This window comes from Antedon mediterranea, chromosome 2 (genome assembly GCF_964355755.1).
Source record: "Antedon mediterranea chromosome 2, ecAntMedi1.1, whole genome shotgun sequence".
NCBI lineage: Eukaryota > Metazoa > Echinodermata > Crinoidea > Comatulida > Antedonidae > Antedon > Antedon mediterranea.
Window position 1 is genome coordinate 24161546 of NC_092671.1, and position 13545 is coordinate 24175090.

A 13545-nucleotide genomic window follows, 5' to 3' on the forward strand; every position below is an offset into this window, starting at 1 on the left:
TGACTCCGAACTTTACTGTGATGGTTTTACAATTCATAGAAGGGACAGGAACGATGGCAGAAGAGGTGGTGGTGTTCTTTTCCTAGCTTCTAATCAGTATAAGTCTCGACGTCTGGAGCACCTTGAGAAACCAAATATTGAAATCCTCTGGGTTGAAATTAAGCTAAGCAAGACAAAACGAGTGCTGGTTGCTGTTATTTACAGGCCACCCAACAGCGGAAGAGATGTCATGTTGCAACTAGCGCAATCAGTTGAAGATGCATCAGCCATGTATTCAAGGCATCATATTGTTCTTATTGGAGATCTGAATCTTTCTGAAATCACGTGGACCAATGATGGATCTGGAACTGCACCTGCTAACTCATTGGGTGAACTTTTTATTGACTGTTTTATTAATGGACATAATTTGTTTCAGTGCAATGTCAATCCAACGTGCAATAATAATGTTTTAGATTTAATTTTGTGTAATAATTCAATTGATTTAATCTCGGATATTTCTGCTGGTCAGAATATTTTTGAATCTGATCATTCTTCAATTTCATTTATTCTTAAAATTTCAATTCAAAAACACTTTTCTAGGGATTCAAGACAACTATATTGTTTCAAGGCTGTAAATAATGATGATCTTTTAAATGCTTTTAATGTTATACCTTTTGATTTAATCCATATGTGCAATCATATTAACGATAGTGTTTCTCTTTTTTATGATTTAGTCGATGCTGCTCTCCGTGATCTTGTGCCTATTGTTAGACCTAAAAGAAAAATGCCGCCATGGTTTGATAATGAAGTTAGAGTCGCTCTTAAAAACAAAGAGAAATGTTTTCGTATCTCTAAACGACTTAATACACATGAATCAAAACATGCTTTTTCCGTTGCCAGAAAAGAATTTAAAGTCCTTATGAAACTTAAATATAAAAGTTATATGCAATCACTCTCTGGGAATCTTAAGGCAAATCCCAAACGCTTCTGGTCGTGGATAAAGACCAAAACTAAATCGTCTTCTTATCCGTCGGTTATGTCGCATGGGCACAAGGTCGCGGAGACAACTAATGATAAGGCTGCTTTATTTAACAGTTATTTTCATTCAGTTTTTAGATCTGGACCTTCTGTGACTGATGAACACCAACGTCTGCCTGAGGCTTCTGTCGGCATTCTCAATGCTCCAATTATTCAATCTGAAATTGTTAACTCGTTACTGTCATCCATTCAGACTCATAAAGGCATCTGGATGTGATAATCTCAGTAACCATGTTCTTAAAGTTTGTTCTCGTCCTCTTTCTATTCCTATTTCGTTCCTCTTTAATAAATCTCTTCAAACCGGTAAATTTCCTTCCGTTTGGAAACGTTCCAATATTGTTCCTATTCATAAGGGGGGGACCAAGAAATTGATTTCTAACTATAGACCTATCTCTCTGTTGCCTACCATTTCTAAATTGTTTGAAAAAATTGTTTTTAACCATATTTCGACTCATGTTTCTCCTGCCATTGCTTCCTGTCAGCATGGCTTTGTAACTGGTAGGTCATGTGAAACAAACCTTGCCACCCTGTTGACCACAGTTTACGAAGCCATTGATGACAGGAAGCAATGTGATATTATTTACACTGACTTTTCTAAGGCGTTTGATCTTGTTCCTCATAATTTACTCTTATTAAAATTACAACGTTTTGGTTTTCATAATGATTTTATCTCCTGGTTTTGTAGTTATCTTAATGGTAGGTTCCAGAGAGTGGTCATTGAGGGTATATCCTCTGAATGGCTTCCTATTCAGTCCGGTGTCCCTCAGGGATCGATTCTTGGTCCTCTCCTTTTCAATCTTTTTGTCAATGATATCCCAAAACCCTTCACCCACTCCAGATGTCTTATGTTTGCTGATGATGTTAAGCTATACAGAATTATTGGTAGTGTTGAGGATGCTGACAGGCTTCAGGTGGATTTGGACAAGCTATGTTATTGGGCTGCTTTATGGGGTATGTCCCTCAATCCAGTAAAGTGCAATATTTTAACTATTACTTTGAAAAAGAACATTTTATTTTATAATTATTTAATTAATGACAATCCCATTAATAGGGTGCAATCGCAAAAAGATCTTGGTGTTTTTATTGATAGTTCCCTTTGTTTTTCTTTTCATATTGATTATCTTGTTGGCAAGTGCAATAGACTGCTTGGGCTGATGTGGCGTAATTGTAAACATTTTGACAGGCAAACCAAAATCCACCTTTATTATTCAATTATCCATCCCATTCTCAACTTCAGTTCTGTTATTTTTAATTCTATTTCGAAAACTCAGTCTACGCCACAACCAGAATCCTGACTTTCATTTCCATGTCCGATCTCCTGAGTCTCGTAGAACCTTTTTTGATCTTGTTTTTTTTGTATAAATGTATTAATTCTTTATTTGACTATAACTTAGTTAGTAATTTTTATCTTAGAGTCCCTAGTCGTCGTCTTAGAAGAAATACTACTTTTCATATTCCTTTTAGTAGAGTTAATGTTTTAAAAAATGGTTTTATTAGTAGATTAAGTCAAACTTACAATTCTTTTACTTTAAGAAACCCTGAGTTAGATATTTTTAGTAATAATTTCCGTAAGTTTCGTAACATTGTTAGTAGTTTAGTTTAATGTTTGTTATTGTATATGTTCGTGTTTGTCTGTGTTCCCTCCTGTAAGTGGTGAACCATGAGCTCACTGTTGGTTGGGAAATGAATAAATAATAAATAAATAAATAAAATAAATATAGTGCATTGTTTACTTCTGCCAAGGAGGTATATGTAATCGGTAGCGTGTGTTTGTTTGTTTGTTACTTGGCAAAATTCTTTTTGCCAAGTATAGTATTTACTTTGTTTGTGTGTTTGTTTGTTTGTTAGCACGATAGCGCCTACAGTTTTCTAGTTATCGTTCTGAATTTTTGGGTGTAGATAGGTATATACTTTCAGACCATGCCTATTGAAAATCAACAAAATTGGTTTATTAATAACTTCACAAATAACTAAAATGATATTATTTTCAAAAGCCGGCAAGCAGTCTTAAAGTAACAAGTGTACTGAAATTGCATTTTCTCGAGAACTACTTGTCCAAAAAACCTAATTTTTGGACAAGAGGCAAGGGTTATAATTAGTTATCCGCACATGGCAGTGTGCGGATAACTCCTTGTTATTGTATGGGATCTTTTTTTTCTTTTTCTGTATTATTCTTCTGTCTTTCTTCCTTTTTTTGTGAGCCCTGTTTCTCTAAAATGTGTAAACAGAACATATCATAAGTTTGTCAACATATAGATATTTACGTGAAGTTGTGCACCTCCTATTTTTGAAAAACGTCACAGTTGCGCAACGTGACTTGCGCGCAATTTTATGAATTTAAATGATTGATCATAGATTAAAAACCAAAAGTCATTTTGTATTGAGACTTGGTGAAAATTAATCTGTGGATTAAAAATGGCATGTTTCACACAAAGTTACACGCGCACGCGCATTTAAAATTTTAAAATGCGAAAAATCAATTTCTAATCAACTGTCTACGCGTTTCTTGTCATTTTGAGCATGTCAAAAATTCCCACACGTGCGCAAATTTTTACACGCGAGGGGCGCACGTAGCGTTAAAAACATACTTTTTTCGTGTGATTTATGTTTTTCCAGCCTTTTCTAGTAATTTTACCAACTTTTAAACAATTTCGACTTAAAATTACGTCATACGAGCATGTCGAATTGGATAATTTGCGCGCGTATTTCATCAAAAAGCTAAAAAAATCGTCAAAATTATGCCTTTTTTTAAACAGTCGTAGTTTCTAAACTAAACGGTGAAAGTTATTTTTATTACATATTCTGGAAGTTGATGAGTTGTAGATATCAAATCATACATTAATATGGCTAACAGGACATTGTGACGTCATCGTATGGCCACGCGAATATAAAATATAGGATTTTTGTCTCTTTCGTTATTGCTCATCACATTCAATGGAGCGCATCACGCTTATCCGTATTCCATTTTCTCCGAGATTTTAATATTGTCTTGGTCAATCAACTAACTTTCGCATGAGTTAAAAATATTTTAATTTTTGTAACGTCATCATGCCTAAAAATGTTAATTACGTGGGTCATTAATTTCATCTTTACAGTAAATTTTAATCTGTTATCGCTCGTAAGAATAAAATGGGATAATCACGATTAAAATGTTTTCTGGAAGCTATTGGATTGTAGATACGAAATCATGTAAACATTTTGCCAATCGGATGTTGTGACATCATCATATGGCCAGTTAAATAAAAAAAGTCGTATTTTCATCTTTTGCGTCATAGTTCATTACATTTAAAAGAGCGCGCATCAATATTTCACGTGTTCAAATTTCTTCTACACGTTAATATGTTGTTGTTGAGATAATTTCCTTCCGAAATTGCTACATTCGCGTTTCATTTTGAAACTGTCAATATAATTTCACCTATTCTACACTGGATGTGATATGTATACAGATTATACTGTGTATACTATATGACACAAAATAACAGAATTCAGCAATAACAACATATCATATTCTTCAGTTCAGGTCACAATGCCATAATCTTTTTCCGTGTGCAATATTCCAACGTATGACGTGCACGTGGCGTTTGTCGTGCAGATAACTAACTCGTCAAAGTGACCAGTTTCATGTCTAGTTTGTGATTTGTAATTTCAAAACATAATTTGATTTAATGTAACAGCTTTTTAATACGAGTAGTTTAGAAAAAGCTATTTCTTTTAAAATCCACCCGTTTGTTTTTCGCGTCGCTGTTCCATTGTTAGTCAAATGAGACTATTGTTAGTTGATAATTATTAGTTATCCGCTTGGTATACCAAGCGGATAACTCCTTGTTATTGTATGAGATCAACAGTTTTTTTGGTTATCCGCAACTTTTTAAGTTGCAGATAACCCTTGTTATTGTAAATATCTTTTTTTTTCATCTTTATTCTTATTGGTTATCCGCAACTTAGTTGCAGGATAACCCATGTGATTGTAAATATATTTTTTTTTCATCATTAGTTATCCGCATTGAGCGGATAACTCCTTGTAACTGTCCTGTTACTTTTTTTTTTCTTTCCTTCTCCCCCATTTTTGTGTCTCACGTATCTCAAAAACTTGTAAACATAACATGTTATAACTTTGTCAGCATGAGGGCATTCACGTGAAGTTGTGCACCTCCTATTTTTGAATGATGTCAGAGTTGCGCAACATGACTTACGCGCGATTTTATGAATTTCACATATTTAACATAGGTCAAAAACCAAATAACATTTTAAATTGAAACTTTGCAAAAGTTTAATTTATATCATGCGCTAACTTTTTGTTGAAAAAAAATGCGTGTTTTACAAAAAGTTACGCGCGTACGCGCATTTAAAATTTCAAAATGCGCAAAATTAATTTCTAATCAACTTTCTACGCGTTTCATGTCATTTTGAGCATGTCAAAAATTCCCAGGCGCGCGCAAATTTTTACGCGCGCGGAGCACACGTACCGTTAAAAACAGATTTTTTTCGTGTGATTTATGTTTTTTCAGCCTTTTCTAGTAATTTTACCAACTTTTAAACAATTTCGACTTCAAATTACGTCATACGGGCACGCCGAATTGGATAATTTATGTGCATTTTTGAAGAAAAGGTTCAAAAATTTGCAAAAATTTGTCAAAATTATACCTTTTTTTAAACAGTCGTAGTTTCTAAACTAAACGGTAAAAGTTATTTTTATTACGTATTTTGGAAGATGATGAGTTGTAGATCATGTATCATGCATCAATACGGCTAACCGGACATTGTGACGTCATCGTATGGCCATGCGAATATAAAAAATAGGATTTTTGTATCTTTCGTCATAGTGCCTCAAATTTAATAGAGCGCATCTCCACTTATCTGTTTTCGATTTAAACCCAGATTTTGATATTTTCTAGGTCAATCAACTATCTTTCGCATGAGTTAAAAATATTTTAATTTTTATGACGTCATCATGCCAAAAATGTAAATAACGTGGGTCACTTATTTTCATCTTTACAGTAAATTTCAATCTGTTATACTAGTACAGGAAAGATATGCTCAGAATCAGTAAAAGGTTGAAAAAATTGCAACAGAATTTTTTTCACCACAATGCATTTCTATAAGGTCTGCAGCTGCCTGGCGATCTGTTATTTTGTCGCGATGTTATTTTTGACGGCAAAAAGTATATTAAAACATTCCGAATGTGACCCTATCATGTTTCACAGTGTAATAATGTGATTATGAGACTTAATACTAAAATGTCAAATCTAACGAGATTTGAGAAAGATGTGGCTATATATTCAATAAAGCTAGGCCTAGGCCTACTAGAGTGTAGGTATGTACCGAGTGTTGACAAAGTGCGAGGCAGCGAGGCACGCGAGGCAAGCGCGGCATGCCAAATATTTGTGCGAGGCATATCATTTTATCATTTCCAAAAGTGCGAGGCATGCGAGGCATATAGTTTACAATTTCAAAAAGGTGCGAGGCATATCTTAACGTGCTATTATGCTATATTATAGGCCTAATAATCAAATAATATTTTGTCACACCCCTGCGCCTAGATCCGGTAGACCCGAGAGATGGAAAATCTCTCTGTACTATTTAGCAGGTAGCGGAATGATTCAGCCCCCAGCTCAGAGGATTGTGGTGCATTCCCCTCCTATAGCACGTGGTTTCAGCAGCAACGCACAGACTTCTCTCTGAGCGGCGTGCCAAAGACATTTTTGACATTCCATTCTCTAGGAACAACACGTGTACCTCTCTCGCAAATAAGGTGAACAGCGATTGCCAGGACAAGTTCAATAACTGGCGGTGAATAAAAGGTAACTGATATGGCGATCCAATAACATGCCGCAAAGAAAAAAATTGCGACAGAATTCTGGAGCGCGTGTGAAAAAAGACTTACGTCCGACAATTGTAATACTAGGCCTAAAATTAAACTTTAGCTAATATGCTTAGCCCTAACCTAGATAAGAGGCCTATGTAGAAAATAATTTAATCAATTTTGATATAATAATAATTGGTGTAATATTTAATAATGATACACTATTCCTGTTTTAGTAAGCTAGGTATATTACGAACGATTTTTATTTATTGTTGTCCATGTACGTACTAATAAACCTGGCGCTAGTTTCCTTCGCTTGTATTTTTACTCCAAATTTGATAACTAACTTTATCGTGTGAATACCACACCTTAGAAGTATACCTCATGAGTACTTTAATGAAAGAATCACATAAAAAGTAACAAATAAATCCTTAAATTAATGATTTTACAGGCGTGTTTCTCGCACACTGTTCGCGAATTTCACTTATTCAATGTTCAATATTTTTGTTTCTATGGAGCGCCAAAAGAGCAACGATAATAGAGGACTAAAACTCAGTGGAATGCGTCAATTTCTCAAGCATTTATTGGTGAAAAACACGTTTTTATATTTGTTAATTTGTCAATAAAAATGCTGTAATATGTTACTGCTGATACTGTTCTGTTTTCAAAGAATAATAATCGATCCTAAATCAACATCACTACCTAGTCTAGACCTAGGACATCCTACTAAGGATATTATGATGAATTATTCTATTTTATTCTTTAAAAGGTTACCGAAACCGTGTACATTATCAACAGTACACCGGTGAACAGTAACATTTTTCCTTACTGACAGTGACAAAATCTATTGAAATTGTACTTGATTTTCACCAAATAATGCGTTAAATATAAATGGATTCCACAGAGTTTTTAGCCCTCTAATTAATTTTGCTCTTTTGGCGTTCCATAGAAACCAAAATATTGAACATTGAGTGTGCGAAATGCGAGAAAAACAACGTCTGTAAAATCACCAATTTAATGGATTTATTGTTACTTTTATGTGATTTTTCTTCATTAAAGTAGGCCTACTAATTCTAAGCTGTGGTATTCAGGATAAAGTTGGTTAAAATACAAGGCAGGTGCAAAAGGAAACTAGCCTAGCGGGCCTAGGCCTAGGCTACTTCAATTTTGGTGATTTCCTGCCTTGCAATTTTGAGAAATGATAAAATGATGCCTCGCATTTTTTGATGATGGTAAAACGATGCCTCGCATAAATTTCTGACTTGCCTCGCATGCCTTCCCTGCCTCGCGTGCCTCGCACTTTGTTACTACCCGTATGTACCGATGCTGCTTGGGCTCCAGCTGCTAGGCTGACACTCAGCAGTGAAGTTTGTTCTGCTGTCACCCAACCTCGGCCTACCCATATGGGCCATGATAGGGTGCCTGAATAGTTGCTTTTCAGTCAGGCCTAAGCTTTCACATCGCTTTACTACTCTTGTTCTGTATAGGATTTTGTGTTTCACAATTCTAATGTGCGAGAAAACCCAGGAATGATAAATGGGGCGAAACGACCAAGAATTTTCAAACCCATGAATGCATATAGGCCTAGACAAAAAATTCAAGGCTAGCTAGGCTGAGCAGACGGCTTAGCTAGGCCTAGCTTAAAGTTAATAAACAATCTGATAAGATTATTATGCTGTTGTTGTACAGTGCAAATCATGAGGTTACAATACATGTAAATTATACCAGGAAGTTGCTCCCTGATTATACTGACATTTTTATCGGAAATATTAGGCCTAAACAAATCGTATAAAATGTATTCCCCATTTTTCGACACATAATTTACTAAAAGGGAGACATTTTACCCATGCGTTCACCGGCGACTAAAACGCGTCAGTTGCTAAGTATAACGCGTTTCGCGACGTATTGTAAACTAATAACCCCTAAGTTACTGAAAAAGTGTAATGTATTAAAAAACACTATTTTCTGACCGATTTTTTAGAAATGAGTTTTTGGAAAATATTTCCGTATTTTCCCGTTTTTTTTTATGTAATCACTTTCAATTAAACATACTTAAACATAATATAAGCTGAGAAAGTCTGAGTGTAGCTCCACTTTAAAGTAACAAGTAAACTGAAATTGCATTTTCTCGAGAACTACTTGTCCAAAAAACTTCTTTTTTGTACAAGAGGCAAGAGTTATAATTTGTGATTTGTAATTTTGAAACATAATTTAAATTGCACGTTTTTTTATGCGAGTAGTTTAAAAAACCTATTTCTTTTCAAATGCACTCGTTTGATTTTCGTTTTGCTGTTCTATTGTTAGTCAACTGAAGCTACTGTTAATTGAAAGGCTTGTTACATAACCATTACACCAAACTTGCATACACATGCTTGTAGTGAAATAAGCCTAAATCACAAACAGCATTAAGACACACACAAATATATATATATATTTTTTTTAACTGGAGAAATCTTATGTAGGAGAATTTTACAGTAGGCGGAGGTATGCACTCTCGGAGTGGCTTTCTAGTTATTTATGTAATCTGATATTGTATATCTGATTTAAATTAGATTCAGTAGTATCTATCTATCTTGGCCTATATAAGCCCCATTTTATCTATCTGAAATTCAGCAATTAAAAACAATTAACAAGAACCCATAATATGAAGAATTTGAATTTGTTAGACAGTTTCATTGCAAGTTATATTACTTTTAAAACATTAAACCAGATCATTTAATTCACAATATCATACCAAGTAGGTGCATCACCAAAGCAAAACAAAGATATTTATCTGGGCACGATACATGCTGCTATTTACAGTGGCGGATCTAGCGGGGGGCGTGTGGGGCGTACGCCCCCCCTATTTTTTAAAGATTTTTTTTTTTTTTTTTTAAATTAAATAGATTTTAAAAACACGTATCGTTTCGACGGTCATTTTCATAGTGAAAATAGTACGTCGGAGCACATCGTCAGCTTGATCGCATTTCACCAAGCATGTACGTCGACATCCTTTGTGTACTATCAATCTCTAGCGTTACCAACGATCATTCACAGTTAAGTGTAAAACTAAAAGGAGCAAGTTGATAAAAGCCACGTGGTGAGCTTGGTCGCGTTTTACTAAGCAGGTCGGCATCCTTTGTGATCGTCACTCCCGTTGTAGAGTAGCGGTACGTACCTCCGACGATCAATAGAGTTTATGAAGTCACATGGTCAGTGCTACACTACGCGCCCATTTATTAAATACAATAAAAACAAAGGCTAGGACTGTAGTGCCTATGAAAATTATCCCGTTAGGCCTATATTTTATTAAAACATATTACTATTAAAATATTAACAATGCTGCATGCAGCATTTCATGACCGGGCCTTGTAGTGTTTTATTTGCTTTTCCGTCGATGAGTCTCATAAACAAATCGCGATGACAAAAGGGGTGTTTTGTTTTTTTCAAATCACTAAATATAATGTAATGATGATCGAGCCGGACCGCTAATTTTTAAACGATCGTTTAAACCAGGTCGTTGAATATGCCGTGATTGTAATTGTCAAAAACATGATCGTCAGTCGATGGCTCGGAGTTTCGATAAATCTCGCGTCGCATGTGTTGCGTGGTGGTGGAAAACACTCTCAGCAAGTTTGCTTCATTAATATGCATGAGACTCTGTGACGACCCGCTTTAACGTGACGTCATTTTACTTTAGCTGCATGGATGATGGATGCGAAGAAGTAGACGTCACCGCGATCGACCCGGCGCGCGTGTAAGAAAATAATACCGGCCTAGGCTAGGACAAGTTTATGCTTATATAAAAGCTGAAAAACATCGTCGCGTTGTAAAAATTTAGATGTAAAGTACAGGCAAGTTGTTAGCTTGCTTTGGTACCCTAGGTAAGTATCAGCTGCATGTTCCACATGTCGTAATTTGCGAGCTTTAGAGTGTTTGGTAAATGACATTATTAATTGTTTGTAAATCGTTTTAAACGACTTACAATGCGCTAGAACGCCAAAATTTCTAGGGGCCTTCGGCCCCTGGACCCCGACCGGGGGCCCTTGGCGGCCCCCTGGCCCCCAGCCAGTGTTTGCTCGCTTCGCTCGCAAACCTACGCCCCCCCCTATTTCAAAATCCTGGATCCGCCCCTGATTTATAGTGAAGATATTTTTCACATTTTTTTGTAAGAAAAACACCATTGTTTGACAGACAATTTGACTATTTTTTGGCTTTAAATTACAGTTTTTTCAGGTAAATACATTTTTGGGCGATCTAATTTTTAATCAAAGTTTAATCATTAAAATGTCATATTCAACAAAAAAAATCATTTTTTCAAAAAAGTGGGGAAGTCTCTTTAATTTTTTAAAATCTTATTCTTCAGATTGATAAAGAAGCTCGAACACAACTGTGGGTGTAGCAATGATACACTATAGGTTTCTATACATTGATTGCAACGGAAGGATCAGTGATGGTGGTGTGCTGCGAATTTCAACGTTTTGGCAGGCACTGACATCGGAAAGCAACATGCTAAACATTCCAGAACCTTGCAAGTTGCCAGGATCTGATATAGTGGCACCTCATGTCATACTGGCTGATGATGCTTTTCCTGTACACAGGAATCATTAAGCCATACCCTCAAAGAGGATTATTGAGGGAGAAGAGAGCCTACAATTACAGAATAAGCTGGGGCCACCAAGTTGTAGAGAATGTATTTGGACATCTTGCTAACAGATTCAGAATCTTTCACTCTAAAATCAGTCGAGATACAAATGACCGTTAAATCGCTAATTTTTCCCTGTGCATGCGTCAAATTCAGACTAGAAAAATCTGTATAAACGGAGGAAAATGTCATTCACTGGCCATTTTTTAAAATCACAGCTGTAAAGTACTCATGTAAGGTAATTTTTGGTTTTGGTTTGTTGTGGTTTGTTAAACAAACCAGCCGATATTTTCTTTACCAGTCAAAATTAATGAACCCGGAATATGTGTATAATACATATAATAAACATTTTGTACAATTTTAGGCTCTGTTCATGCTGTTTAAATTGTGTAAATTTAGCAGTCACTTTTTCGGGCCATCGCCATCTTTGTTTATATTTTTTAACCATATCGTTGAAAGTGTATGTGTATATTTTGTAGAATTTTTTACAATGTTAATGAATGAATTTACCATGTTCTTTTGTAGCCAATTAGTCATTTGAACGTATTGTATTAGCTTTAACAGGTTGTAACTTTGTCATTTTTTAATTATATTAAACCTAAATACAGCACAAGCAAACTTATTGTTTAAACAATATATTTCAAGAATAAAAACATATTTGGCAATTTTTATTATGAAAGTGGGTCAAATATGTTTTAGGAGCAAAAGTGTCCGTCCGTAACAGAAAAAAGTGTCCGTCCGTAACAATTTAGTTTTTGGATTATTTAAAAATCTAAAATAAAATAAAAAAAATGTTTGAGATATTGTACAACCATATGACTACTTTACCAATATGAATTTATGGTCTAGTCTTATTTTCCTAGATAGAAATTGTACTCAAATCTTAATATTTAGAAACTGTCAATTTTTTCTTGTCCGTCCGTAACATTCATATTTTCGCTGTTCTATTTTTAGCAACAGAATTTTTTGGCAAAACTTTTTTTTTTGGAAAGTGGGTATGTGGTATACTTGCATAAAAAACATACAAAGAATTTAAACCTTCTATTAGAACATTTTTATCAATTGATAAAGTCAAATGTTTTGGATAAGTGTCCAGTTATACATTGGATAACACTCTTATTTTTCAGGATTTAGCATTACCTCTGTTTCCTATAATACACAGCCATTTTGATGTATAAAAATGTACATAAATAATATTTATTATTATTAATTAATTTTGTTCTCAAAAAAATTCCCTAGCACTACGCTAGCCACCGCTTACCTACTATACTGTATGCATAGATCGATACAGACTTACACATGGCTAGCCTAACTTTGATCAAATTTTCAAAATCTATGCTGGTGAAATCCGTTAATTATTATTTTTTAATACAACTGGCTAAGTAAATTGTTAAACTATAAGTTCCTAATTTTACACGTAAATTGTGGAATATTTTTTCTCGATTGTCGACCGTAATGGCGGCGAATCAAATTCTGAGATTGTGATAATTTCTTGGTCACGCAACTCTGCCTCTCGACTGAAATAATGCTATCCCCGTCTAATTAATTGTTCTATGCACATGTGTACTGCACAATTACTTACCAATAATATGTCCTGAGAGCACTAATTTTGTTTTTTACTTCAGTTTCTGTTAATACAAAAACATGTATAAATTGTTGTAAATATGATTTCAATAAATTTTACATTTTACTTGATATTATTTTGTTTTATATATTAATTATTGTTCACATATATTTTCCTTCATACAGTACATGTACTAAATTAAAGTTTAATAACAGGGAATAAACAATTAATCTTTAACCTAGATATTAAATCCTTACTAATAATACTAATTAAAAACATAATAAATAGCCCTAAATATTATCACTCACAATCATTCATACTTTATCTAAGCCTAAAATGGCCTAGGCTGAGCCCTACGCCATATTTTCCCCGGTTAGAGAATCTCAAAATAAAGTCTAACGCAGTGAATACTGCAGTGTAGTGGGTAAGCCTAGCTGGATTCATGGTGAAAAATTGATCTCACTTTATTTCTCCATGAATTTTTTTAATTCCTCCAGTGTATACAGGAGGTGTTAGGCTAGAGTATAGACTTAGCTG

The 13545-nt window shown here is 34.7% G+C and overlaps 1 protein-coding gene across 2 annotated transcripts in view; it reads right to left on the reverse strand.

Moving 5' to 3' along the window:
* The window catches only part of LOC140040742 (tuftelin-interacting protein 11-like), a 57327-nt gene that overhangs the window by 24420 nt on the left and 19362 nt on the right, over positions 1–13545 (reverse strand). The window lies entirely within an intron of this gene.